This window comes from Cetorhinus maximus, chromosome 27, assembly GCF_964194155.1.
Source record: "Cetorhinus maximus chromosome 27, sCetMax3.hap1.1, whole genome shotgun sequence".
Taxonomy (NCBI): Eukaryota; Metazoa; Chordata; class Chondrichthyes; order Lamniformes; family Cetorhinidae; genus Cetorhinus; species Cetorhinus maximus.
The window spans coordinates 19,693,198-19,721,185 of record NC_135905.1 but is presented as its reverse complement, the minus strand read 5'-3'; the positions used below and the strand labels follow the sequence as shown (position 1 = coordinate 19,721,185).

The 27,988-nt window shown below is 44.4% G+C and overlaps 1 protein-coding gene across 1 annotated transcript in view; it reads right to left on the bottom strand.

The window, feature by feature from the left end:
* The window catches only part of rps24 (ribosomal protein S24), a 440,983-nt gene that overhangs the window by 11,842 nt on the left and 401,153 nt on the right, over positions 1-27,988 (bottom strand). The gene's annotated exons all lie outside the window — the stretch shown is intronic.

Sequence of the window (27,988 nt, the reverse complement as noted above, 5' to 3'; positions counted from 1 at the left end):
TGGCAACTCACGTCTTTCCCGACACATGCTTCCCCCCCTCATCGCTCCCAAAATGGGAGCATTTCAATCATTTCTTTTCTAAAATTATAACAGAGAGAATTCAGTAATCAATAATCAATAAAATAAATCAGCTCTGGCTTCTAGATCAGCACTTCCCAAATTGTGGTCGTGACCCCCGAGTGGGGTCATGAGGTGAGATTTTGGGGTCGTGAGCTCCAAGTTGCTATGGAGCCTAGAGTGAGTACCTTCCTCTCTCACGGTGGGCGTTACTAACAGACAGATCTTTCAGACCTAATTGCTGCTGCAAAAAAAAAAGGTTATGGAAAGGTTTTTTTATTTTAAAAATCCTACAGTTTAAACACTTCCTACCACACTCGACCTCACTCTCCACAACTTCCCCCAACCCCTGCTCAGCAGCTGGAGACCATGCTCTCGCCACTCAGAAACCAGCCCCCTTCCCCCACCCCTCCAAATTTTCACTCTAGGGGGGTCATACAAAGTCTGGGGCATTTAAATGCGGTTATATTAGGGAAGAGTTTGGGAAGCACTGTTCTAGATATCTTCCTGTGCCTTTGGAACTGGAAGGGCCTTGGCGATATATTCCAGTCTGTCTAAAATGAAGCACAATTATTTTTCACAATATTCATCCCAATTTGTGAAATTGTACAGCACCGAAAGGATGTCATTTGGCCTGTCATAGCTATTCTGGCTTTACAGGAACCATCCAATTATTCCCAATCCTCAGCTCGTTCCCCATGGCTTTGCACATTTTTTCCAGCATAGGAATTCCCCTTTAAGATTCTATGGGATCATTATTGTTTGAAACCAATGCTTGGAGCTCACAAATACTTCTTTTTATTCATTCATGGGATGTGGGCATCGCTGGCTGGGCCAGCATTTATTGCCCATTCCTAATCGCCCTTGAGAAGGTGGTGGTGAGCTGCCTTCTTGAACTGCTGCACATATACCCACAGTGCTGTTAGGGAGGGAGTTCCAGGATTTGACCCAGTGACAGTGAAGGGATGACGATATAGTTCCAAGTCAGGATGGCGAGTGGCTTGGCGGGGTCCTTGCAGGTGGTGGTGTTCCCATGTATCTGCTGCCCTTTTCCTTCGCGATGGTACTGGTTGTGGGTTTGGAAGATGCTGACCTAGGAGCCTTGCTGAGTTCCTACAGTGCATCTTGCAGATGGTACACACGGCTTCCACTGTGTGCCAGCGGTTGAGGGAGTGAATGTCTGTGGATGAGATGCCAATCAAGCAGGCTGTATTGTCCTGGATGGTGGCAAGCTTCTTGAGTCTTATTGGAGCTGCAATTATCCAGGCAAATGGGGAGTATTCCATCACACTCCTTACTTGTGCCTTATAGATGGTAGACAGACTTTGGGGAGTCAGGGGGTAAGTTATTTGCCATAGTATTCCTAGCCTTTGGCCTGGTCTTGTAGCCACAGGATGGCTGGTCCAGTTCAGTTTCTGGTCAATGATAACCCCCCAGGATGTTGATAGTGGGGGATTCAGTAATGGTAATGCCATTGAACGTCAAGGGGCAATGGTTAGATTCTCTCTTGTTGAAGATGGTCATTGCCCGGCACTTGTGTGGTGTGAATGTTACTTGCCGCTTGTCAGCTCAAGCCTGGGTATTGTCCAGTTCCTGCTGCATTTGGACATGGACTGCTTCAGTATCTGAGGAGTCGCGAATGGTGCAGAACATTGTGCAATCATCAGTGAACATCCCCACTTCTGACATTATGATGAAAGGAAGGTCAATTATAAAGCAGCTGAAGATGGTTGGGCCTAGGACACTACCCTGAGGAACTCCTGCAGTGATGCCCTGGGACTGAGATGACTGACATCCAATGACCACAGCCAACTTCCTTTGTGGTAGGTAGGGACCGTTTTCCCCCTGATTCCCATTGACTCCAATTTTGCTAGGGCTCCTTGATGCCACACTCAGTCAAATGCTGCCTTGATGTCAAGGGCAGTCACTCTCACCTCACCTCTGGAGTTCAGCTATTTTGTCCATGTTTGAACCAAGGCTGTAGTAAGGTCAGGAGCTGAGTGGCCCTGACAGAACCCAAACTGACCATCAGTGAGCAGGTTATTACTGAGTAAGTGCCGCTTGATAACACTGTTGATGACCCTTTCCATTACTTTACTGATGATCGAGAGTAGACTAATGGGGCAGTAATTGGCTGGGTTGGATTTGTTCTGCTTTTTGATCTGGTGCACTGGCTGTGGTTTTTTAAGTGAAAAAGTTTTCTCTGCACATTGTTCTTGTGAACTTTCTTCTTTCCATTACTCTCTCTCTCTCTCTTCTCAGAGTCACATCTCACTGCAAAATTCCTAACTTCAGATTTCTTCAACAATTGAATAGTTTCTAAATAACAGCCTCTCTTGCAACTCCAACAATGACACTCTGAGTTTGAAACATTCTCGCGTATAAAAAAGGCACCGAACAATCTATCACAGTATCTTTACAATGCAGAAGGAGGCCATTCAGCCCATCCAGTCTGGACTGGCTCTCTGAAAGAGCATCCACCTAGACCTACTCCCCTGCCTTATCCCCATAACATTGCACATTCTCTCTTTTCAGGTAGCAACCCAATTCCCTTTTGAATACCTCAATCGAACCTGCCTCTACCACCCTTTTAGAAAGTTTGTTCCAGACTTCAACCACCCTCTGGGAGAAAACATTTTTCTTCACATCACATTTACTCCTTTTGCCAATTATTTTATTGCATTATACTTACACATCATTTGGCCCTAACTGTGGGTTATGGAATAAATTCAACTTTCACATATATTTTTGAAAGGTATTCCATTACATCAAGTTAGGAGGAGATGGTGGTATACTGGTAATGTCACCAAGCCAGTAATCCTAGAGGCCCAGAATAATCCTTTGGGAATGTGGGTTTAATTAATAAAATCTGGAATTAAAAAGGCTAGTCTCAGTAATAGTGAAATTATTTTTTTTTAAAAACCATTTGGTTAAGTGCCCCTTTAGGGAAAGAAATCTGCAATCCTTAGCTGGCCTGGCCTCCATGTGACTCTTAACTGCCCTCTGAAATGGCCTAGCAAGCCATTCAGTTTAAGGGCAATTAGGGATGGGCAACAAATGCTAGCCTTGGCAGTGACTCTCGCATCGCATGAAAGAATAAATTTAAAAAGATATCAAATCTTTGTAAACATACAATGAGCTATAGTAAAATTCCAATGAGCCCAATTTACTGGTGCAAGTGAGGTAGAGGGTGTGGGATGGGGTGGGGTTATTTGCTAATTGAGGGCGAGTGACCCACACTGAAAAAGACATTTCTGAGGCTTACCTACCAGGAGACTATGTAGTATGGAGCCACTACACCAGGTTGCAGTCGAGGCCCTTTACAGGTCACAGAGAAAGCTGCTGATAAGGATCACTGGTCCAGACAGGAGCCATAACTATGGCAGCATAAGGAGGTCGATCATGGAGTGTCACTTCAGTCAAGTTCTGAGATCTTTCCAAGGCCTCAAAGTGACTCTCACAATCTTTCCAGTGGCAAGCGCTCCCCTTTGACCTTTTAATGATGCGATTCCCAGGCAGCCCTAAAACTCCCTGACCCATGGCATAGGCTGGTGGCAGAGGCCTGCCCTTTCCTTGGAAAACTTGTGTGCAACTCTACCCCATTTTCCACTGCTTAATGGGGGCAATATGACTCCAATCTGTCTCCGGCCTGATCGAAATTTTGGGCCCATAACATTTCCCTGAATACTTGTCTGGTATTTGGGTCTCATGGGATTGACAAGACCGTTTTAAAATGGCAAGCCTCTTGAACCGGCCATAAACTTTGAAAGCTTAGAAGTCATTGCAATAGGTATGGTAAAATAAATGTAATATCTGCACAAAGTTAGCAGGCCCTAAAGGACAGTACAGAGTGAAGATGGCAGATGATTACTTTTCTGACACAATAAATATTTTATTATAACCAGGGGAACTACAGAAATTGATGTGCATCTTGATATAGAAAAAATATGGACAGAACAATTAAATGCATTTTGAACTTCAATCCTTACTGCACCTCCACTGAATTTACAGCCTGTTAATCTGGCTCCTTACTGTCACATTCTGCTGCAGTTCCTTTGTCACTGACCATCTTTCGTCCCACTTCATCAGTGCTCCAAGTCTGTTCAGGACTCAACCATCGGAAGAACATTGTGAACTATGATGTTTTGCATACTGGGGAAAAGGTGGCATAGTGGTAATGTCACTGGACCAAGGGACCCAGGCTAATGCTCTGTGGACACAGGTTCAGATCCCATCATGGCAGTTGGCGGAATATAAGTTCAGTTAGTAAATCTGGAATTGAAAGCTAGTCTCAGTAATGGTGACTGTTACATCCACCATTAGTTGTCATTAATATAAAATCCATCTGGTTCACTAATGCCTTTTAGGGAAGGAAATCTGTTATCCTTACCTGGTGAGACACACAGCAGTGAGGTTGCCTCTGAAATGGCCTAGCAAGCCATTCAGTTCAAGGATGATTTTTTTTGCCCTTGTCAGTGATGCCCACATTCCATGAAAGAATAAATGCGGAAAAAAAAAATCAAGAATGAGTTGGCCTTGGCTTTCAGAACACTTATAAGCAAATGGAGCTGAGGACTTGGGAGTGACCTGAGCTCAGGGTTCAGCATGGCTTGTCTTTTCTGTCCAAATGAGACTTCAGCCAACCCAAGACATCCAAATGCTGCCATCCCTTATACATGATGTGCTGCTGCTGCTGCTTGTAGCTACTCCTACCAGGAGATCTGCTGTCACGGTATGTCACACTCATCTGTCTTGTTCCACACTCACATATCCATGGTAGCTCTGTGATATCCGTCATCCAACTAAGCCCAGGCCAACCCTTCTTTCTGCTGCCCTCCACTTTGCCCTCTAGAAGATCCCTGTAGCTTTTCAGCTTTGATCAAATTGCCAAAATAATGACATTTCCTTTCTGGCCATGACTTTTTAAGAGTTCTCTTTGTTCTTGCAATTTTAAGCACCTCTTCATTTGCCTTATGGTCTCTATATGGAATTTTTAGCATAAGTCTTAGTTTCAAAGGGCTGTATTTTCTTCCATGGATCTTTGGCTGGGATTTTCCAGTCCTGCCCACTGAGGGACCAGAAATTCCCGCTCTAAGTCAACGGATCTTTGGCTGATCCATCAAAATTTTCCATTCCTCCCCATGTCGATTTCTGCCAATGGGCGGAACTGAAAAGTCCTGGCCTTTGTTTATTGTCCAGGTCTCTGAGGCATACAGGAAAGTGGACAGGATGCAGCATCTTATTACTTACTTCCTTGTTACAAGCTTGAGTTTTCTTGCTGTTGACATACCCTTCATCATACTCGATCACGCTTCTTTTTTAACTTCAGGCAAGAACTAGAGTCCCTCCAACAAACACATTGCAGCGCCTTCCGATCTCTCAAGTCATATAATCGGTTAAAAGGTTTGGTCTTGTAAATGTGATGCAAAGCTCACAATCCCACACCCTGGTCAACCAGCGTTCAGGTGAATCCAAACAGAGCAGCTCATTGCCTATTTACAAATGTTAAATCAACACTTGGCTAATAAAAGGAGAGAAAATGGGCAGTCAGACCCATCAGTTTGAGCTTTGTTCTCAGCCAAAGTGGAGGACAAGGAAATTTATATATCAAGACATGAAGAAAAGATTAAACTAATTTATATTTCATCTTCACCAAACAGCTTTGCAATAGTTTTGTTGCAACTGAATGTTTGAGTTTTTTTTCTCAAATGTGTGTGAACAAAAGAATTCCAACTGCTGGAACCTAAGTTACAAATGAAATGCAATGTCAAAATTCTAATGGTTGAAGCCTATATTTACACTGACAAAATGTGTGCTTGCTTAATAAACCCCTTAACTATAGTGAGACAGATAAAGGACTGGGCTGATTTGCAATCATAAAAGCCACTAGAATTCGCTTCATTTTTTGGTGGGGGGGGGACGTTTTGACAACCGCCCAAAGAACTACTCATTCAGTTTCAAGGCAGGTTGTGGACGCAGGTCAGGCAGCCTCTGTGGAGAGAGAAACATGGTTAACCTTTCAGATCAGTGACCTGTTGTTAAAAAATTAAAAATCAATAATTTCAGATCCTAACCACTGCTCCCACATTTTGTTAATGAACCTGCTGTTGCCATTTACACCTCCTCTAGACCCATCTTTTACTTCTTTACTTACTTACACATTACTGTTTCCCCCCCCCCACACCACCTTTGACTTTGTACCATCATCCCTTTTGTCAATTAATCTCTCTTTCCTTCTGCCCAATCCCAGACCTTCCCTTATGTTCTTTCCTCCCATCCCCCCCACCCCACCCACCACTTTCCCTGCATTTCTACTTGCTTAAAACCTGTAAGATCACTAACATTGTGGTCATCGACCTGAAATGTTAATTTCGTTACTCTCTCCACAGATGCTGCCTGACCATGCTGAGTATTTCCAGCACTTGCAGCAGTTTGAAGCAGGCTGACTAGATGAACAACTAAAGCTCACTTTGCTGATGGTCCCAAAATAACTTCAAAAAGACGTATCATAATTGTGAGATCTACAAAGGTCACAATAGTTCTAAGTATGGTTCAGCCAGCTACAAAAAAAAAGAGTTAATCAGTTTGTCCCATCAGATGATATAAAAAGTGAGGTACTTACAGCTTGGTGTTTTCCTGAAGCAGGCTGGTGGCTGGAAACTCTTTTTTTCAGTGAAACCACCGTGACATTATTGAACATCACCGCGAGTGGCTGCTGCAAAACCCCTTGTTGATATTTCTTTGTCTCTGTTTGGGCTAGAAAGGAGAGAACAGAACCATTGCCCTAATTCTGGGCGCAAGCAAATCTTCACTTAGCTTACAGTCGAATGATCTGAGGATATGGAATACACTTCATGAATATCCGACTTCAGATATAAGCTTGAGCTCATTAAGGTGTGTTCCAAGTAGTGAGAAACTACTGAAGTCTTAAGATATTTTGCTACATTGTGAGTTAGTCATAGCCATTCCATTTCATACCTTTGATCATTGCTTCTATTCATTTTATATTTCTTAATAAACTTGTTTCATAATTTATAGCCTGAAAAATATGGTCTTTCAATGCTTTTGTCCCTGAGATTAGTTGGAATTACTATTCATAGTAAGGTTATCGGTAAGAGATTTATTATTTGCCCTAAACTTACTATCGCTCAGGTTATTTCACGCGTAAGCTCAGGTTATTGTTCTGAGGAAGTATTCTTTGTCTGTTGAACTAACCCTTTATACTGAACATGGAAAAAAAACTATCTAGAGAGTGTATGATTCATAAAATGTAGTCATTTACAATGTTTCCAGTTATCCTGTAAAATATTGAAACATTAATGTTTTACCTTCCGAAGTTTTTCTACAAAATATCAGAACTCTAATTAGTTTTACCCATTCTAAATGGACGTTCCCCTGCCCTGCTACTGTTACTCTATTGTCAGGTTGCAATGGATTAGGGGATAAGAGGGAGGGCTATATTTGATTTTAAAAATCTGGGAGCTGTAGACATGGATGCAGCATGGGAGCTGGCATCCATATTGCGCTGCCTCTTATATAAAGTTGACAAGTGATATCTCTATCAAACCGCATGAACTCAAGCCCCAGGTTTTATAAATGCTGACACCTCTGGTGATAAAATTTACTAGGCTTTCGGGGACACGCAAGGGGTGAGCTGGAATACAAGTGGCCTTTGTGGGAAGTGTAGAGTAAAGGGTTAATATCAGGGGCACCTGATACTGATGTAACTATGATGCAATGTCACATGACTAAGACTGAGAAGCAAAAGTACAACCTTGTGTTGAGCACTAATATGTATATAGATCTGTAAATAAACAATGTTTTTTTTACAAATAAGCCTCTGGTAGCATTCATAGAGTAACAGGCAAACCCTAAAGAAACCCCATCTAGACCTCAAACCCAAGATGGAACATGGTGGCAGCGTTGAGCTTGGCAGTTTGGGTATACCAGGGGAGTAGCCCGGAGAGAGGAAAGGTTGGATGGACTGTCAAATCAGCTGTAATGTTACCTCCTTATTTTCCAAAGAATTTTGCCCTCAAGGGAATGCCCTGGGATCTATGAAGAGAGATTGACTAGACTTACATTCCTTGGAGTTCAGAGAATGCAAGGTTATCTAATTGAAACATATAAAATTCTTAAGGGACTTGATAGAGTAGATGCTGAGAATGGGAATCTGGAACACGGGGGTCATAGTCTAAGAATAAGAGGTTGGCCAGTTAGGACTGAGATGAGGAGAAACTTCTTCACTCAAAGGGTTGTGAATCTCTGGAATTGTTTAGCCCAGAGAGCCCTGGATGCTCACTCATTGTGTATATTCAAGAAGTGATCAATGGGTTTTTGGATACTAAGGGGATTAAAAGGGATATTGGGACAATGCAGGAAGGTAGAGTTGAAGTAGAAAATCGGTCATGATCTTGTTAAATGGCAGAGCAGGCACAAGGCCAAGTGGCCTACTCCAACTTCTATTTCTTAGCTTCTAGAAGGAGGAAGAAGAGCAATGACTCGTATTTATTTTGCACTTTTAAAATGAGTAACATCCTGAGGCACATCAAATATAGAAGTGAAACCGGAAATTCCCACTGAAATCAACACTGGCTGGACCATCAAGTTTTCCGTTTCGCCTCCGATGATTCCTGCTGGCAGGACCGGAAAATCCCGGCCATGGAAAATTAATGCTGGGATGAGGAGAATGGAGGACCAGAGATTTCAAAAAGGCTATTAGAGCAAGAATAGAATTAAACTAAAACAGTATACCTGAGAGAAAGTGAGGAGAGTGGAATATCCTTTCTGTCCTTCACACTTTTCCTCTCTATAGAACAGTAAACCTTCATAAATAAAATCCACCATTTACATTATTTTGATACTTTTAAGACAAAATAGTTTCCAGAATTTCACAGCCTTCCAATTTTCTTCAGCACAGTAAAAGAAAGCACAGGACAGGACTGTCAGAAGATGGCATTCCAAATGAATGATGAGTCTTGCTGTCAGTTGTAAGGAGAGATTCTGCTGTGTTAGGCAAGCTATATGTACAGTGGCTTTCATTAGATGCAGAAAGGAAAGGTCATTAACCTGTATTCTGTAGCCAAAAATCGAGCAGCACGGATATTTGGGTGGTCGATTTGGAAAATGGGGAGAAAATAGCATTTGCAAAGCAAAAAGCAGCCAACTAATTCAGTCCAACAATCCAAGCTCAAGCAAGTTGTGTAGAGCATTAGGTACAGAAGGCGTCCAATTCATGGCACTAGGAGTGGTTTTCTGGCGCTCAGTGTATCAGAAAATCGGGAGTGCAACCAAATGATTACACCTACCTCCACGTCAATTCGCTGATCTGTGTTCCTATCAGGTAAGGCTTTGACTCTGGGAACGACTCTTTGCAAAAATGACCATTTTGAAACTTTTTCACCACCAGAGGGGTGCTACTGCTCATCATTTTGGAAAGATCAACGTGCACTGCAGTCAACCAGTGCTCCTTATTTGTACCACAGATCTTGCCAGGCAATTTCTAAGAACCCAATGTCAGTAGGACCTTTTTGTTTTTATTACAGTACAGCAACTTAGCGTTTTATAGCAAAGGTACAGAATTTTATAGGACAGCTATAGACCCCAAATAAAGCAATATTTCTCACAATGCAGTGGTTGAAGAGAAAACAGCCCATGATCATGCACAGAACTTTCAAGAGTTGTTGTCTGAAATTACCCAACATTTTTGTTTGAAACTGTGCCTAGCGAAAAGCATTGCAATGAATTAAACAAAAATTGCTTTTATCTAAAGCTCTAGTTGTACTGTGTTGTGGACTGGTGCTGTTAGCTGCAAAATTGATGCTTTGTGGGTGACACCTGATTTATACCCACTGCCTGGAGGGAGTGACACTATCTCAGCTAGACTTCCATGTTTTTGAGAGAAGTGAGACTGTGTACACACTCAAAGGATAAAAAGGTGGCTTAACCTCAAAGTGCTCTGGAGGTTCAAACCAAACACTCTCAGCAGCTGCTGGAATTATCCTCTACTTTATGTCAAACCAGGTAGCTTGAGATGCCCTCTCTGGGAGGAGGATCCAACACCATTTCACGACGTAACTGTCGAGGTAAATGGTGACTTCTGCATTGCTACAAAGACATTTAACTCCATTCGAAGAGATTTACATATTATTAAAGCATCTACTCCTTTGTAGTTTCTGATGTGATTGCTGTCAAGGTGGCTTTAAGACACTCCTTAAAACCTATTTCTTTGACCGAGTACCTGTCGTAGTATCTGATTATGTGGTTCAATGTCCAATCTTGTTTAATAGCGCTTCTGTGAAGTTGAAGGTGCTACATCAATGCAAATTGGTGTTGTTAGTGTGCGGAGTTCCCCAACATAAATAGATCACTTATAAATAACTGAATAAAATCCAAAGTAATCCACTCAGCCTCCTGGATTACTTACTCTGAGATAGTGGTTTCCTTTCTGAGATAACTAACTGGTATCTGATAAGAGTCACCTCATCTCATCAATTTTTTTTAAAGAGAGCCCCCTCTGTTGATTGTGCATCAAGTACGTGTGAAATTTATGGTTTCTCAGCACTGAATGCATTCCCCGACAGACATTCTCACACTCATAAATGACAATCTGTTAACTGCGCATCTCACAGGGACAATTTGATTCTCCGTTATTTACTGACTGCCACAGTTCAATCAGAGTTGATTATCTTGCATGTCAGCTGATGTTACTCACTGATCAGCTCGGGTTATATACTAAGCTTTAGGTGCCTTCCGGCCATCTCAGGAGCTGACCTGTATTTACAATCAAATCAGACACTTGGTCACTCAGCTGCTCTTCCAATAAGCCGCATTGCTTGGTCACTCATCCAAATGGCTTAATTGGCTACATGATGCTCAACTCTTACTGTGACCACACTAATATGGCCTCTCTGCTTATGCCTAATCACAGCCATTTTGTATTAAGTGCCTTGTGGAATTGGTCCTTAATTTTACTATCGAATAGAGTCAGGCAATTGTTCACTTACCAATTTCTCTCAATTACTTCTCGTCATTCTATTTAACACCTGGAACTGCAGAAAAATGGTCAGCCAGTAACAGGTCACCTCCTAATCCTGAGAGACAGTTTTAGTTCCACTCTACATCCCTGGAAGTCAACAGAACTGACTGCATTTCTTGATATCAACCTCAAGCTGTACAGAGTTAGAGTTACCAGATTGGGCCTTAGTTAAGCCTCCACAGGAGTAATAGCCAACTCAATGCGTTAGCTGTGACACAATGGGTGGCATTTTCACCTTGGAGTCAGGATGTTCAAGCCCCACGCCATATACTTGAGCACAAAATCTAGGCTGACACTCCAGTGCAGTACTGAGGGAGTGCTGCACTGTCGGAGGCGCTGCCTTTCAGATGAGACGTTAAGCTAAGGTTCTGTCTGCACTCTCAGGTGGACATAAATGATCCCATGGCACTACTTTGAGGAAGAATGGAAAGTTCTCCCCAGTGCCCTGGCGAATATTTATACCTCAAGAAACATCAGTTTAAAAAAAAATTATCTACATTGCTGTTTGTGGGAGCTTGCTGTGCACAAATGGCTACCATGTTTCCTACATTACAATAGTGACTATACTTCTAAAGTGCTTCATTGGCTGTAAAGTGCTTTGGGACATCCTGAGGTCACGAAAGGCGATGTATAAATGTTCTTAAAATCAGGTTTTGCTGGAAAATCCTGTACTAGGAGGATAAATTGGATGCTGGCAGAAGAGTGAACGTAAATCAAAGGAGACTCAATTGCTGATGAAAAGCTCTGAGGTGGCCAGGAATGGAGGACATGCTCAATATATGTTAGCACTCCTCACAGCCTTGTCTCCATGATCGACAGGCGGGCTGAGATGCACAGATGGTGCTCCACTGATCCCGCAAGTTCAACTTATTCAAGAATGCCTCTTAACTAAGACACACGTGCCATTGATATACTGCCGATTCCACTGTCTGCTAGGCTGCAATGTGGAACAAATCAGAGGTAAAGCAGCTTAGCGTGAGTACGACCATTATATAAGCAGGCAGAAACAACTCTTTTAGTGGGACAGTCAGTATACTTGTAGTTTTTTTATTCAAAGGGGTTCACTAGGTTAAACGTGGAAGATTCCATGTCTGTGTGGTGCAATACTACAACAAGGTTACAACCCCCCACCCCTCTCCCCAACACCCCTCATCATGGTACCCGCAGTATTTTTTTGTTAATCATTTCGGAATTCTTTTTACTATTTGCAAATGTCAGCAAAATGCTGCAGATGCTTGAAATCTGAAAGAAAAACAGAGAATGCTGGAAAAACTCAGCAGGCCGGGCAGCGTCGGTGGAGAGAGAAACAGAGTTAATTGGCCAGAATATAACGCCCGTCGGGCGACCCGGCCGAACATAAAATGACGCGCGGTGACGTCGGGCAAACATCCCAATGTCATCGCGCACTCGCCGCAATATTTCGGTCGGCGGGCGCGCGTGGGAGTTGGCGGCAGTATGCCCGTCGACAGATAAAAGGCCTCTTCAGGCCATTAAAGTTATAACTGAAAGAGATTTTTCACTTACGGTTGGCGGGCAGGCAAAAAGGCCTCTTTAGGAAACGTCACCCACGGCGGGTTGAGATTTCCAACAGCAAATAAAAATAAAATAAAGATGTTAACATTTCATTAATAGCATGTCCATGCTCATGTGGTAGAGTCACACGAGTGGACATGTTTTATAACATTTTAAAAATCTTAATTTTTAATGTTCAAAACTCGTCGTCTCCCTGAGGCAACACTGTGCCTCAGGGAACTTTTCCAGTCTGCACTCGTGTGCATGTGCAAACTCGCACTCTTGCCCTTCTCCCTCCCCTCCCCACCCCTCCTCCAACCCGACACAGGCAGTGCTAAGCGCTGCCACGTACGTTTCACGCTGGGTGGGCCTTAATTGGTGTGAAATCGAGGTCCGGCCCCGATCGCAGGTGCTGGTCGGCTTCCCAACCACCCCCTCAACCCAGCCGAGCGTACCCGACGAGGGCAACCTTCTGCCCAATGTTCCAAGTCTCATATGGCTCTTCAAGATGAAGAGTCACATTAGACTCGAAACGTTAGCTCTGTTTCTCTCTCCGCCAATGCTGCCAGACCCGCCGAGTTTTTCCAGCATTTTCTGTTTTTATTGCAAATTATAGTTGTTCTGATGGTAGCCTTGGAGTGGTGGTCTTTGAGAGAGGAGAAATGGCGGCAGCCAGCAGAGAGGAGTAAAAGTCTTCTCAAAAGCAGGGGAAAAATAGCAAAGTGAGGTCTTGTCGCGTTACAAACTCCAGCTTAGTCAAATTGTAGACAACATAGGTGTTAACGCATTAGTTTTATTTGCACATTTCCACCACCATATGCATGAGTTATTGAACAGAACAAGGAGCATGTGGTTGCTGCTTATTATGCCAAACGACACTGTATACATTAATCAATTAATAAAGAATGTGTACTAACTCGTATAATTGCACAAAGGATTTGACTTTGTCAGCAATGCAATTAAACTGACACACAGTCCCATCATCCGATTCAGTACTGAGCAGTGGTGATTGAGACTGCCCTGCTGGAGTGAACCATATGAAACAACAATTCACCAAGGTGGCAAGGGAGAATTTCAGTTGAGGCAGAAGAGGCGATATTAAATGGGGAACATTTTATACCTGTCTGCTTTGGATGATAATTATGTTCGTTAGTGAGCAACGATGGGTTCTCATCCCCCACCATGGCAGGTAAACAATGTGAACACATCATGTTGCTCTACTGAGACTTTGCATAGCAATCGATCCATCGAGATCGAGGACATCTTGAAAATGGAACATCAGGATTGAAAAGTCAAATAGCAGCAGCCATGAAGAGGGAGAGAGAAAGTCTGAGGCAGCGAGGAGGGAAGTGAGATGAAGGTTAATGAGTGCTACCTACAGATTCCTGGCAACTGGTTTACAAAACAAAATAACATACACAGAATGATGCATTATTCATGTGGGCCTGGATGGTAGGAAATATACTGAATAGTGTAAATAATAATGTAGCTGGAAAATCTTGGTAATATCTTACTGCACATCATAGGAGGTCATGTACCTCAATGTTAAATCACCTTTATTACCCCTCCAGCTAACTTGTTTCATATCAGCCAATCAATGGTAGTATGTAACAGGCAGTCAGCTTACAGTAAGGGAGAATATGCCTGAATGTTGCAGACAGATGCTTGGCCCAAACCCACAGATATAAAAATGCTCCTGCACTGCTAATCGTTATTATTGGGGCTAATGACCTGGATTTTATTCTAATAGTAATGATGAGGCTAACAGCATTTTGATATAACAAGGTAAACCTGACAGCAACCTGTAGTTTCCACACGCATGCAAAATCCAGATATTGTTGTCAGAGGTTCTCTGATCCTCTATAAGGAGAGCTGTGGCAGTCCTCACCCAACTTTTTTGATCAAGTTGAAACCCAAAGCCGAAATCACCGTAATGATATGAACCTAGGGACCCACCAGTCTCACAGCAAATATTATTGGAAAGTCAGGCTGGTACATTTAGGAATAAGTGCATTTTTAATGGCACAGCTAATGAGAGTTAGAACTGAACAAGCACTCTGGCCTTGAAAAATTAATTTTCTTAGTGTGGTGTCTCATTTCCTCATAGCAATATTAATGTTGCAATTTTTTTTTAAATTCTAATATACTTTCTTTTGCTCTATTTATGTCTCTCTCTTAATCTCACCTGTACAATGATTTGAATTTAATTTATGTTTTCTGTTCCTTACTTCCTGGTTTGCAGTCTGCACGTCTCAGTGAGGAATTTTCAATCTGATTGGTCGAAGAGCCTCCCTCTGCTGCTTTTCTTGTTCACACACTCATAGTAGAGAGGTCAAAACCCTGGAACCCGCTCCCTAACAGCACTGTGGGTGTACCTACACCACATGGACTGCAGCGGTTCAAGAAGGCAGCTCCCCACCACCTTCTCGAGGGTAATTAGGGATAAATGCTGGCCCAGCCAGCGATGACCACATCCCATGAAAGAATAATAAAAAAAGAGGTCACGACACTGGATCAATAGCCGACAAATGGAAATCGCTGTTGACAAGCCCACAAAAGGCTTTTGAGCAACTGTATGTGGTGAATGGCAAAAGTCGCAAATTCACCACTGAGAAGAAAATTCAAGTGTTTCATCCTACTACAACCCTGTTTTTGTTTGAAATCGGGCTGGTAGCAGGTCCAAAATTACATGGCCTGATTCACCTGCTGGCTTACTGCTGGTTGTCTGCGTTGTCCCCGTTTTTAGGCAGACTTCAAGTTGGGTGACCAGAGCCAAGTGGGGAGGGTGTAGATTTCGTGACCTCTGAAAACAATGAGGTTAAGACCCCAATGTCATTGTCACCCCCACGTGTGCTGCTGCCGCCGAATCCTCAACCTGCCCAGCAACCAGCTCTCTCTCCCCTTCAATAATTCTGCTACCTCTCCCTGAGTGTTTACTATTGCTTTGCTGCTTCCCTCTTTCCCTCATCTTCATATGTTCCCCTGTCAGCTGTGGCTCAGTTCATAGCACCCTCGCCTTTGAATCAGAAGGTTGTGGGTTCATGTCCCACTCCCGGAAACCAAGAACTTTGAATGTACTCGAAAGAGTTACATGCGATCTGTTGATAACTCGAAAGAGTTACTCTACCTCACCTGCACAGTTCACAGGCAGTGCGTACTTCAGGAGGAATATCAATAATCATTCGCAAGGCAGCCACTGAGATTCCGCGAGGGTCATTTTGAGAAACCAGGGGACAAAAAAGCTGCACAAACAAACCTGATTTGCTTTTCGCAGGACTGAAGTAAGTTGATACTGGGTTTCTCACTAAACAGGGTCTGGGGAACATCCCCCTGAGACCTAGCAATCAATGCCACTGTCCTGACAGCCTGAAATCACCTCGGCATCTTCCAAACATGCTTTCTGGGCCTTTTTCATTTTGCAAAGTGTTATGCAAGTTGGATTAGTTTGCTGCCTCCCTCACTTTGGTTTCAGCCTGTGCATAGTTATCCTGTTCAATCATAGCTTTTTATGGCTGACTGAGCAGCGTAAGTCATCTGGATTGATTTAGTCTTATTACCTTTGAAGGAAAGTATTAGTCAGGCAGATCTGCTTCTGTTATGAGCTCTTTCCTGAGAACTCAGCAGCTCTCTATGAAAAATTCTGTTTGTTCATTTGATTTACTTAAGAAATTAAAGCACATTTTGTTACTAAAGTGATGATAATCAACTAGAAAATGTCTATTATGGTGTTCAAATTTTTAAGTGTCTGTGTTGGATCACAGGTCTTACTTATGGAGCAAGCAAAAAGTCATAACCTGCTTGTTAATAAGGCATCAATAAAGACCGAGCAGATTTTATACTGGACCAGTCAGCCAAAGAGCTAATTAACACGGGAGCCAATTGTTTAAAACATCTTTCTGTCTATTGTTAAATTCTATTAGAACATTTACATCCAGCAATAAAAGCAGGATAAACCATTTTTTAACATTTATTTTACCGAAAAATAATTGGTGGCTGGAGAGGGAGATGGAATTTATCCTTTGAATGTTTACTTTTTTTTAAAAATTGACCCTCAAATATTTGAGTTTATACTTCAATCCAGCAGTCTGTCCTAGGAATTAGAGACTGCCACCCATTCAATCAAAACCTGACTTGAATCAACCCTTACATGCCTGTTTGTTTGATTACATATCCTGCAGGAATGTCTTTCTTGTTCCATTTCCATTTATTCTCTCAACCTTTCCAGAAAAGAGGCTGTGTGTTGTTGCTTAACAGTTTACTGCCTTTTCCACGTATGATCTCCATTTAAACTGCCAGTGTATCCTTTATAGGCAAAATTCAACGGATTAAGGCAACATTCTATGGATTGGAAACCAACTTGCCTTTGTGTAGGTTTAAATCATTTATGCCCGATTTTAACCACTCCGCCATTGGTGGATGTGCCGTCAGCTGCCAAGGCCTTAAACTCTGGAATTTGCTTATTAAACCTCTCGGCCACTCTTTCCTTCTTTAACTCGCTCCTTAAAGCTTCTTTAACCAAGCTTTTGTTCGTCTGCCCTAATATTTTCGTGTGCGGCTCGGCGTCCAATTTTGCTTTGCACGACTCTCATGAAGGGCCTCGGGACGTTTTACTAAAGGTGCTATATAAACACAAGTTGTTGTTGTTGTTGTTTGACATTATTTTTCTCTGCGCGATGGCTCCTTTTCAAAAAGACCCCAATATCAGAGGCTCAGGCTTTCCTTCCACTGAAATGCTCAAGTCTCCCAGGGCCAGAGAGAGCAGTATGCCTGGACACTCCACCGAGACCTCTTTGATTAGACAAGAGAGAACAGTATGCCTGGAATTTCCAGCCGACTCTTCCATTGAAATGGCACCAAAGGCCAGGAGCAGCCATTTTCCCGAGAATTCATCCCAGTTTCTTCTGGAGTTAACATCAGAAGATTGGGAGAAACCCCCATGGTAAAGCAGGGCCTATTTTATGTCTTTGGTTATCAGGTTTGCTTTGCCCGGCGAACGCTAGCTGCGTCCTTGATATTAACACATTACTTGGTGCTTGAAACAATATAGGTAGAGAGACAAATCAACTGAACAAACACTGGCAGTTTATTGGAACTAAGAACGGAGCACTTACACAATGTGTGCTTCTTCAATCACCTACAGTTACCTAAGAAGCCCGCGATGGATAGCGATTGGTTGATGCAGTCAAATGGTCAACTAACTGCATTCTCTTAAAGGTACACAACACTCCGCTTTACCACAGTCTACCTTTCCGAGCATTCCTTATAATTATCCCAATGCATCCCTTTAGGAAAATGTCAGAAATTACTGTAGATATGCAGCTCAACACCACCACAATCCTTCATTCTCAAAGCTGCGATCCACTGGGAGAGTGCGAAATATCAACCCATGGCTCAGATATCTTAAACTTTTGCCCACATACAAGAGCAGTTTTGAACAGATTGCATCAAATCATAGGAAAACACACAGGAACATAATTGGGGGCTTTAGAATTATTTGATCCATGAACAATGAACAGATAAAAGTAACATTTTTGAAGCAGGTGAGTCATTTATTTTGCACCTGTAGCTTGCTAAAATTCAAATTAAGCATGAAAATAAGTCCCCCCTCATCACCGTGCACCTGGCATGAGCTTATGGCTGCACCAAGGAGGAATGGTCATGGTGGAAAAATTGGAGCAGGAACATGAGTAGGCCATTCAGCCCTTCGAGACTGTTCAGCCATTCAATTATATCAAGCTGAACCATACCTTAAAACACCAACTACCAGTCCCCGCAATTTAATCATTTCTGGTGACCCTCCGTCACACCCCCTCCAATATATCCTTTCAGAGGTGTGGTACCTAGAACTGAGCTCACTATCCCAGATGCAGACTGGAGGGGGCATTCTAATAAATATTGGCTCCTGGATTCCTATTCTGATAGGAGATGGAGTTTGATTTGCTGCTCTTCCCTTGTCTTAGCCTGGGAATAGACTCATCACCACCCCATCCACGGCAATCTTACTCACAACTTCGCTGTTGCCGCTTGAGAACATAAGGGGGCACCTGAGGTGGAAAACATCTGACTTAACTTAAATGGTATTGATAGTCAAGGCCCCAGTACATTTAGGAATGAAGGCACTTCACTAAAATCCTTGTGCCCGAGGGGAAGTGGATTGAGCTTATTTAAGTTGCTTGAACTAAACCTCATTGAGAAAATTATTTGTTACATTAAACCCTTCCCTCTTCGTTTGATCCCTGTGATGTTTTCTCAGCCAATTGTTCTCTCCTTGTTCAGAAACTGTATCAGCTTACCCAATCCACCTTTTCCTGTTTTAACATTTGCTCGTTCTAAGGGCACCATATTCCTCTGTGAAATCCACTCGCTCTGACCGTGAGTCCATCACTCGATTCTGACTGACTTTGATGGTGCTTATCCATATTTCTACCAGAAAATCTTGTCCAGGCATACTTATCATCTGGCCTGGTAGGCATCCTGCTTACACTCTCCCCATCTCTATACATGCAGGACAAACTGACACACAACAACAGGGAGAGGTCGTAGACCCGTGGAGGAATACCTGAAATCAAGGTGCTCATGGACTTTGGAAACAGAGCCATCCAGCTGGCCAGTGAGGATCCGGACTGTTCCTGTGCTGATGGTGAGGTCGGCGCTGCTCTACTAAGTGAGGGTCTAGCAGTGCAACATCCATCAGATAACCATGCCGTGAGTAAAGTGTCCTCTTTCACAGGCCACTGCCATGCACTAAGTACCTCCCCTATTGTCAATAAACTCCCAGGAATATCTCCTTGCCTATGGCTCCTTGTTCTGATGAGCAGTGTTTGTGTCACTCAGATGTGAAACCTTGGCTCATGCACAAGATAAAGGCAGGTGTCTTGGTCCAGAGCCTCTCCCCTGTGCTTTGTGTAGCCTTCAGACCACAGTGATGGTCCAGCCTCACACTCCCTGGACACATTACTGATACCTGCACCTCGGTGGTGCTTGTCATTGCTGCCAGAATGTAATGGGCAGATACCACAGAGTTCTCTCATTCTCTCTGTGTGCTCTCAGCACCTTTAAGGTGGGTCTGGCCCCCATCTCTTCAGCATCTGTGACCAGTGACACTATGCTCCTGAAGGGGTCAGGTGCTGAAGGTGACAAAGGATCAGGTGCATTTAAAGTTTCATGGCTGCGTCTCCATGATATGACCCTGATCACAGAATATAAGCCAGTTGCCCTTGGCCAGACAGGACGTAGATCCTCACATTGCATTCTCAGAGGTAATGTGAAGGGTTGTGGAGTGTCCTCACTGCATGTGGTCATCATTCTCCTGCAAATGAGAAACTATTAGGGCTTCCACTGCGTCTCCATGACAGGAGTATTATCACAGAGGATATGTGCGCTGTCATACGCCAGACTGGAGTCAAACGTTCATAGGTGCGATGTGAGGGTCTATGGTATCTCCTCAGTGCATGTCGTCATCATTCTCCACCAGACTGGTCCAGGCACCGGAACCTCATCTTCAGCATCCCGATGGTCTGCTTCACCAAGTTGTGAGTTGCTGCATGAGCCTTATTATAGCGCCGCTCTGCTGCAGTCTGAGGCTGCTGCACGGGTGTCATCAGCCACGGCCTCTGTGGGTAGCCATTTTCCCCGAGGAGCCAACCCTGCAGCCTCTGTGGACCCTGGAAGACGTCAGGGATCTGTGACCTACTGAGAATGTTCGAGTCATGGACACTCCCTGGAAACTGTGCGCACACCTGCAGGATGTGTTTGTGGTGGTCGCACACCAGCTGCACATTCAGAGAATGGAATCCCTTGCTGTGGACATAGTTGACCACATTTTGCAAAGGAGATCTAAGTACTACGTGAGTGCAGTCGATTGCACCCTGCACCTGCGGGAAACCCAAGATCTGGGCAAATCCAATGGCTCTTGGATCCTGGCTTTCCTGGTCCCGGGAGAAATGTACAAAGTTGTGTGCCCTCACGAAGATGGCATCCTTGAACTCATGGATGCATTTGTGGGCTGAGGCTTGTGATATCCTACAGAGGTCACCTGTGGAGCCCTGAGAGGAGCCACCGATGTAGAAATCGAGCGCTGCTTTGTCACTTTCACAGCCACTGGCAGTGGATGCCCTCCATGTCCATGTGGTGCCAAATGCTGCAGTAGCTGGCATGTGTAACCAACCAGTTCCCTAGACATGCGCAGTCTTCGGTGACACTGGTTCTCGGTCATCTGCAGGAATGAAAGGCGGGATCTATAGACCCCGGATGTAGCTAGGCGCTGACCGGTGACAGCTCGCTGTGACTCCTGGGCGCCGTGTGTGGGATCCCCAGCCACCCCTTCTTCCAGAGGTTGCTGCTTCTATCTCTCCTCAGCCAAGCCCCTCAGTCTCTCTCTTTTCAGTCACCTTCGCTTTCTGTAGGCCATCAGGCATACAGCTAGTCCACCAGGCTCCATGATTCTGATGTACTCCTCCTGCAGGATGAAAGAGAGGTGCATGGGTTAGCAGAGATGGCCAGAGATTAGTGCACTGCATGGCTGCTCGAAACCCCATCCACCTCACCTCACTCCCCCTGACTGATTGGCACCAGCTTTGGCCTGGTGAAGATGAAGATAAGTTTTCACAATTGAAGTTCTCTCCAGGCTTTGATGCAGGGGACACAACAGAATCTTCCGTCTCAGCGTCAATATATCAGGAAAGGTCATCACTCTCACAATGATCATGGAAGCACCATAAGTCACCTTCATCCCTAACGATGAGGTCATCCTTGGAAATTGCTGTAGCCTAGGGAGCATGCGGCCGCTGTGGAATGTGATTGGCACTCCACTAGTGCACCTCCTTAAGCAACTACACAAAGTATAGTCCTTTCAACTATAGCATCAACAAAGCCAGTCAGTGGGCACGGCAGCCTCCAAGTAGTGAAACGCCATTGCCCACAGGGATGCATTCATGCCAGTCTGACAGCAACTCAGCATGGCTGCACTTGATCATCTCAAGAGGGGACAACATCCAGACAGCACCACCTCTCCTAACACCAGCTCTCATGATAAAAGCAAAACACTGTGGATGCTGGAAATCTGAAACAAAAGCAGAAAATGCTGGAAAATCTCAGCAGGTCTAACAGCATCTGTAGAGAGAGAAACTCTTGCTCTACTTTTGAAGAAGGGTCATACGGACTCGAAACGTTAACTCTGTTTCTCTCTCCACAGATGTGACCAGTTCTCATGGATGAATAGTGCAGGGGCCTCATCTTGCTACTGAGCCCCATCGGACATCAGGACACAGTGAGCTGTTCGACAGCATGCAACCAAAGCTGTGAGTTATGTTCACATTGTCCCGACAGAGAGTGGCTCAGCAGGACCATCCCTTGATTACTGACAAACACTCATGACCCCGTATTCGTCGGAAGCCTGCCAAGTCTACGCCCTACGTTGCCTTGGCATTTGGGAGAGACGTCACCCAGTCAGTATTGACAGAGCCGCCAGTGACAACTTCTTCCATTCATAGATCCTACTGAGCGCTCAGGAAATGTCCCATAGCATCATTTTCATAGCATTACAGTCCTCGATATTGTCCATCTCACAAAGGCCAATCCTTTCTATCTACCCTAAGTCAACGAGTGCTCAATCATGCAACGAATTCAGTTTCGGGCAGAATTTTCCATGTCTGCTACCATCAGTTGTGTTTGGTGGTATGAGTGGACAATATGGCGAGAAGGACAAAAATCATTTTCACAACGTCGTGAAACCAGTTTGCGATCATCTGCTCAGCCCATCGATGGTGGGCCGTGTTTCCTACCATCGAACATTGGGAACCTCGTTGCAATACATCAGCATATCATTATAAGGCCAGCCCGCCGGACTCCTCTGCTCCCATCACTGGATCATCCCCTCACATCAGCAGGAAAACACACTGACGTGTTTCACAACAGCACATAAGGCGTGCGCTTAGCAGGCTACACTTCACTCAGAGCTTCGAGTTTTGTTTGCCTACCTTGCTTCAAGTAACACTCACAGTCATCAGCGCCAGGCTTCACAGACAGCACCACGTCACTTTTAGGGAGGCTCATGGGCAGGTGTCTACCTACCAGACCAGCCATAAGTGGGGTGGTGGGGGGGGGTGGCTTTTCAACAGCTGCAGGGCTGGGGCTTGCTTGGGGAATGGGAAGTGGCCTCAGGCAAGGGAAGAGGCTGCAGGGCGAGGGCTGTATTGGGGAAGGGGGGTAACCCCGGGTTTGTGTGGAGGCACAAGTTGATCTGTGCAAGTAGCCTCAAGATGGTGAGGGCTGAGGAGGCAGCCTCCAGAGGAGGTGAGGCCAGATGGAGATGTGAGGATGTGCGTGAGGAAGAAAGTGGTGATGTCCCTCGAGCTGGCAGTGAGTGAGATACCAGTGAATGTGTGATGGGCTTGTGGGTGTGGGAGTTTAGAGTGATGGGATGGTTGACTTACCCTGGCTACAGGGATGAGATCATTCATTCTGTATCTGCATTGGGCGATGAACCTCTCCTGTGCAGCATTGGCACTGATCACCACTGCCTTCATCTACCAAGCCCGCGTGGTAATGTCGCTGCCCTTCCTGTGGCCACAATGGGGATAGAAGGCATCACGGTGGACCTCCATGGCGTCCAAAAGGCGCTCGAGGGAAGGGTCGCTAAACCTGGGGGCCGCAATCTTCTTGCCTTTTGGGGCCATATCTTCTTTGCAGCCGTCCTGGGCTGTGTGTGTGCCTGTACTTTAGATGTGGTGCCCGGTGTGATGAAGCAGCGAGGTGACAGCGTGGTGGGCAAATCGGAACCCGCCCCCATCGAAACGACGTGTTTCCCGGGATTGGTACGATACAGCGTGAGAAGCCGCCATTACAGCAAGCGGGTAAAACGTCGTTTTCCCCACCCGCTACCGCACTTAGTGCAAATCTGGGATGATCCCGCCCTTCAAGTGACGTACTGTAGCCTTTACAGGTGGGTTCCATATAACACCGCTAGGCAGCTCTTCAGGAGCAAAGTAAGACCCTCACAGGTAGGTAGACAGCTTCATCAGGATGAGCACACACCCTCTGACATCGCACATTCATTCCCATTTAGCAGACTTTTCTAATGTCACCAAGAGGGACCAACTACCATCATCATTCAGCGTCATGCACGCGGAGAGTGGCAACTAGGAAAGGAATAATGTTCAGCCTCAAACATGGAGGTTTAAACACACTGCAGGGAGGCATGAAAGCCTATGATGCTTGACAATGAACACTACTTTTCCCAAAAACTCACTGTCATAAAATAAACGCCGTTGCAAAGTACACCTGGGAGGAAAGATTCTAACATTGCTTGCGATGATACTCGTTACATCCTCAAACAACAGACATCAGTGCGATAGCATCAGGATAATCATTAACCCCCAGGAGTGTGACCAAATAATGTCTGCCTGAGACCCAAGGATCACAGGTGCACTGTCCAGGCCATCACTCTCACATATGAAATGCCTTTGTTAACTTTGCAGATGTGGAAATAAAGGCAAATCCCTGTGGTGAGATTGAGTGAGCGTTAATGGAACTGAGGATCCAGATGAGAGTTAATTTGTCGGGCAGGGAGGGTACACTTTGGACCCTTGAATGAAAGTGGGACTTTGTAACACATCGATTAGCCATTGAATACCTGAGACTTGGAGAGGGATAAATGGGAAATATATTTAAAATAGTGCGGAGTATATTCAGTGAATCAACACCCATGCCACCATTGTGGTTTCAAAACTTCTTAACTTTTCTTCCCCTACCGCTATGTCTAAACACAGCCCCGACATCTGCAGTAGAGGTGGAGGCAGCCTGCTGAATTCTATGCCCTGTTGTCTGAGATGATTTTGGCTGGCATCCTCTGGGTGGCCTGCTGAAGGTCTCCTGTTCTGGGGCAGGTGCACCATCCTTGTCCTGACCTGCCCAAGTTGATGGGGCCACTGGCAGAAGGGAGTTGGCGTTGCAGGACGCCCTTGGAGTGCCCCTGGGTGGGTGGCCTCAGAGTGTCTGGCTGACATTCCTCCTCCTTTTGAGTACCTGAGGGCTCCTCCCTGGCGCCTTGAGGAGAAGGGGTACCTGGAGGGAGGTCGAGGTGCCCTGTTTCCTCTCTCACCGAGCCACTGCTGGAATGCACCCATGGCTAGAGTGATGGCGTGCAGATCCGAGCACAAACCCTGCAGAAACTGCTGGACCTGGGTCTCCAAGGCAGCCGCCATCGTCCCCATGGAGACTTCAATGCGCTCGCATGCTGGATGCCCCATGTCATCAGACAGGATGTGGACGGACTCCTCTATCCTTTGTTCCAGTCTGCTGATGACCTCTGACACTCTGGTGCAGTGCCCAGAACTCTGTGTGGTACACCAGATGTGTTCAAAATACAGCTTTACACAACTGTAGTATAACTTTCTATTCTAGATCATTTGAGGTGAAGGCTTATTAATTCTTTTTTGTACTTGTCCACTAGTTTTGAGTGATTAATGTACATGGATCCCTGTACCACTCTGCTCCTCCATAGTTCCTAGCTTCTCATCACTTAGGAACCAATTTGATCTATCATTTCTAGGTTCAGAGTGCACCTCCCCATATTGCACTCAATCTGCCACATTTTTGCTCACTTATACTAATTAATGTTCCTTTGCAACTTTCTTCTGCCATCTACATTACTTACTGTGCCACCTGACTTGGACATACAGTTCTTTATTCCTTCATCTAAATCATTTATGAATATAATGAAAAGCTGAGGCCCCAGTGCAAATTTCTCGAGACAGGACTAGTCCCCCCCTGCCAACTGGAGTATACACACATTATCCCTACCCTCTGTCTCCAGACCATGTCAAAAGGACACCTTCAATTCCATACACTCCCATGTTTTTCATTACATGACTCATAACTCTTAATATGACTTATGCACCGTTTTAATTGGGTGGAGTGTCAAAATAAGAGATATTACCTGCCTATAATGCATTCTAATTTTAAGAATTCTCCTGCGATCTATCTTCTAACAGAACTAACGGTTAAAATTAATTTCCTTATCGAACTTAGACAACGGGATTGAAGTCCATTTATCTTCACATCTTTCTTCTTGAAGTATTTTTAAAACAATTTTCTTTTCTCTGATCAGCTATCGCAAGCGTGGAGAATCCTCAGCATCTGCTTAACATTTCCCTGCACTGTATGCAATCCTTGGATAAAGACACAGGTGAGTAAGCAAGTTGCTCCTACAATTAGGTCAATAATGCACTGAGCACTACATTACAAGTTGCTTCACACCAGTTTGTGGGACCGTTCTACTAACACTCTCTTTTTCCACAAGAAAGCTAAAGGTTGGTGCTTCACGCTAAGATGCACCCGGGAATGGGAACCCAATGGTTTAGGACCCCACGCCCATTAATTCATGAGTTGGAGCTTTGATGGGCATTATTCACTATTCTCATTCCTGCATTAGGCCCTGATGTGCTGGACTGGAGCTAATTCCTTTCGTCACTTTTTTTTAGCACCCAACTAAAGGCCATGATATCCTCAATGTACTTCACATGAATGTGAAGCATCTCTGCATTATTACCATTTGGCAGGTAAGTCAATATTTGTGTGTTAATCTCATGCACACTCTGGACAACCAGCTACTTTCACCGTAACATCATGAGAGAGAAATTCATGGAGGAATGGTTGAAAATGTTCTGATGGCTCTAAACTCCGATTTGTCATGTAGCACTTACAGTAAGACAGTGATTTGAAAGTCAATTCGATGGCAAGTCAATCTTAAAGGACGAAATGAACATTTATCGTATCTTCCGATTTAAAGCGTACACCACCACTTTCACCTGCATGCAGCAAATTCAGGTTCTTCTGTGAATTTACTGAATCTGACAGACCTGTAGCAGACATTACAAAATGCGATGGACTTTCAAGGGGGAGGGTGGTGAGGAAATTGTTTGAATGAAGATTCAAATTCCAGTGTATACGTGGACGATTTTAGGGTACTTTATTTGAAAAGTGAAAAAAGGAGAAGGAAAGATGAACAGAAATATAGAACAGCACAAGCTGTGCGCACAGAGTGGGAACTGAATTCCGAGAATGTTCAGAATGCAAACGGAGCCAAAACCAGATCTTTCAGATGCTCCTTAATTAATCAAATTCAATTAAAGTTAGACTCATGGACAAACCACCCTTAGTGAATTTACTGTTTTATTTGCAATATTTCGCCCTGTAAAATAATAAGGCTGCATTTCCTGAAGGTTGATTGAAGATTTACTTTGAGAGCGGACTATTTGCTAGGGCTTTGACATCTGCTTGTGGTTAACCGAACCAGCAATTCTTAATGTATGTTCTTTGCCTTATTGAATGATGGATTTTGGAATAGGGAGAACATGTTGATTTCAGCTGGCATTTTATGAAGACATTTAGTATGCTTAAAAGGAATCACTTTGGTCCACAGCATTTACAGGAAGAGAGAGACCATCGTGTCAGCCATGGTTCAATTGGCAGCTCTCTCATTCCTGAGTCAGAAGGTTGTGGGTTCAAGTATCACTCCAGGGACTTGAGAGCAAAAATCCAGGCTGATACCCCAGAGAAGCACTGGGGGAGTCCTGCACTGTTGGAGCTGCCGCCCTCCAAATGAAACATTAAACCAAGGCCCCATCTACCCTCTCCGCTGGACATAAAGGGTCCCATGGCACCATGTCAAAGAAGAGCAGGAAAGTTATCCCTACAGTCCTGGCTAGTATTTATCCCTCAATCAACATCACAAAAGATTTCTTGGGTCATTACCACAATGCTGTTTGTGGGATCTTGCTGTGTGTAATTTGGCTGTCAGGTTTCCCATATTGCAACAGTGACTACATTTCAAAAGCATTTCATTGGCTATAAAGTGCTTTAGGATGTCCTGAGGTCATGAAAGGCACTATAAATGCGAGTTTTTTTTTTCTTCTATAGCTGCACTGGGCTAGTGTTTGAGTGTCTGGATCCAGAACTGAATGCTCAAACATCAAACCAAGTCACTCCATCCATACCTGGCACACCCAACTCACATCGCTCTACTAACAAGGAGCTATTCGTTCCCGCCCTTTGTGCAGTTTGTAATTCCTCCCTGGGTTTTGCCTCAAATTCCGGTGGCCTTTATCTTAAGTTGCAGCATAACTCTTGTCGAATGTTTTGTGGAAGTCTGGGAATAGCTTTTCACAGACAATCCTCTGGGGATGTTAATTCCCCAAACAAGCCAAGAAAGAAAAGAAAGCTATTAAATAACACTTTCACAACCACCAAATGTCTCCAAGTACCTTACAGCCAATTAAGTACGTTTTGAAGTGTAGTCACTGTTGTAATGAACGAATCGTTGCAGCCAGTTTGTGCACAGCAAGATCCCACAAACCACAATGTGATAATGACCCAGATAAT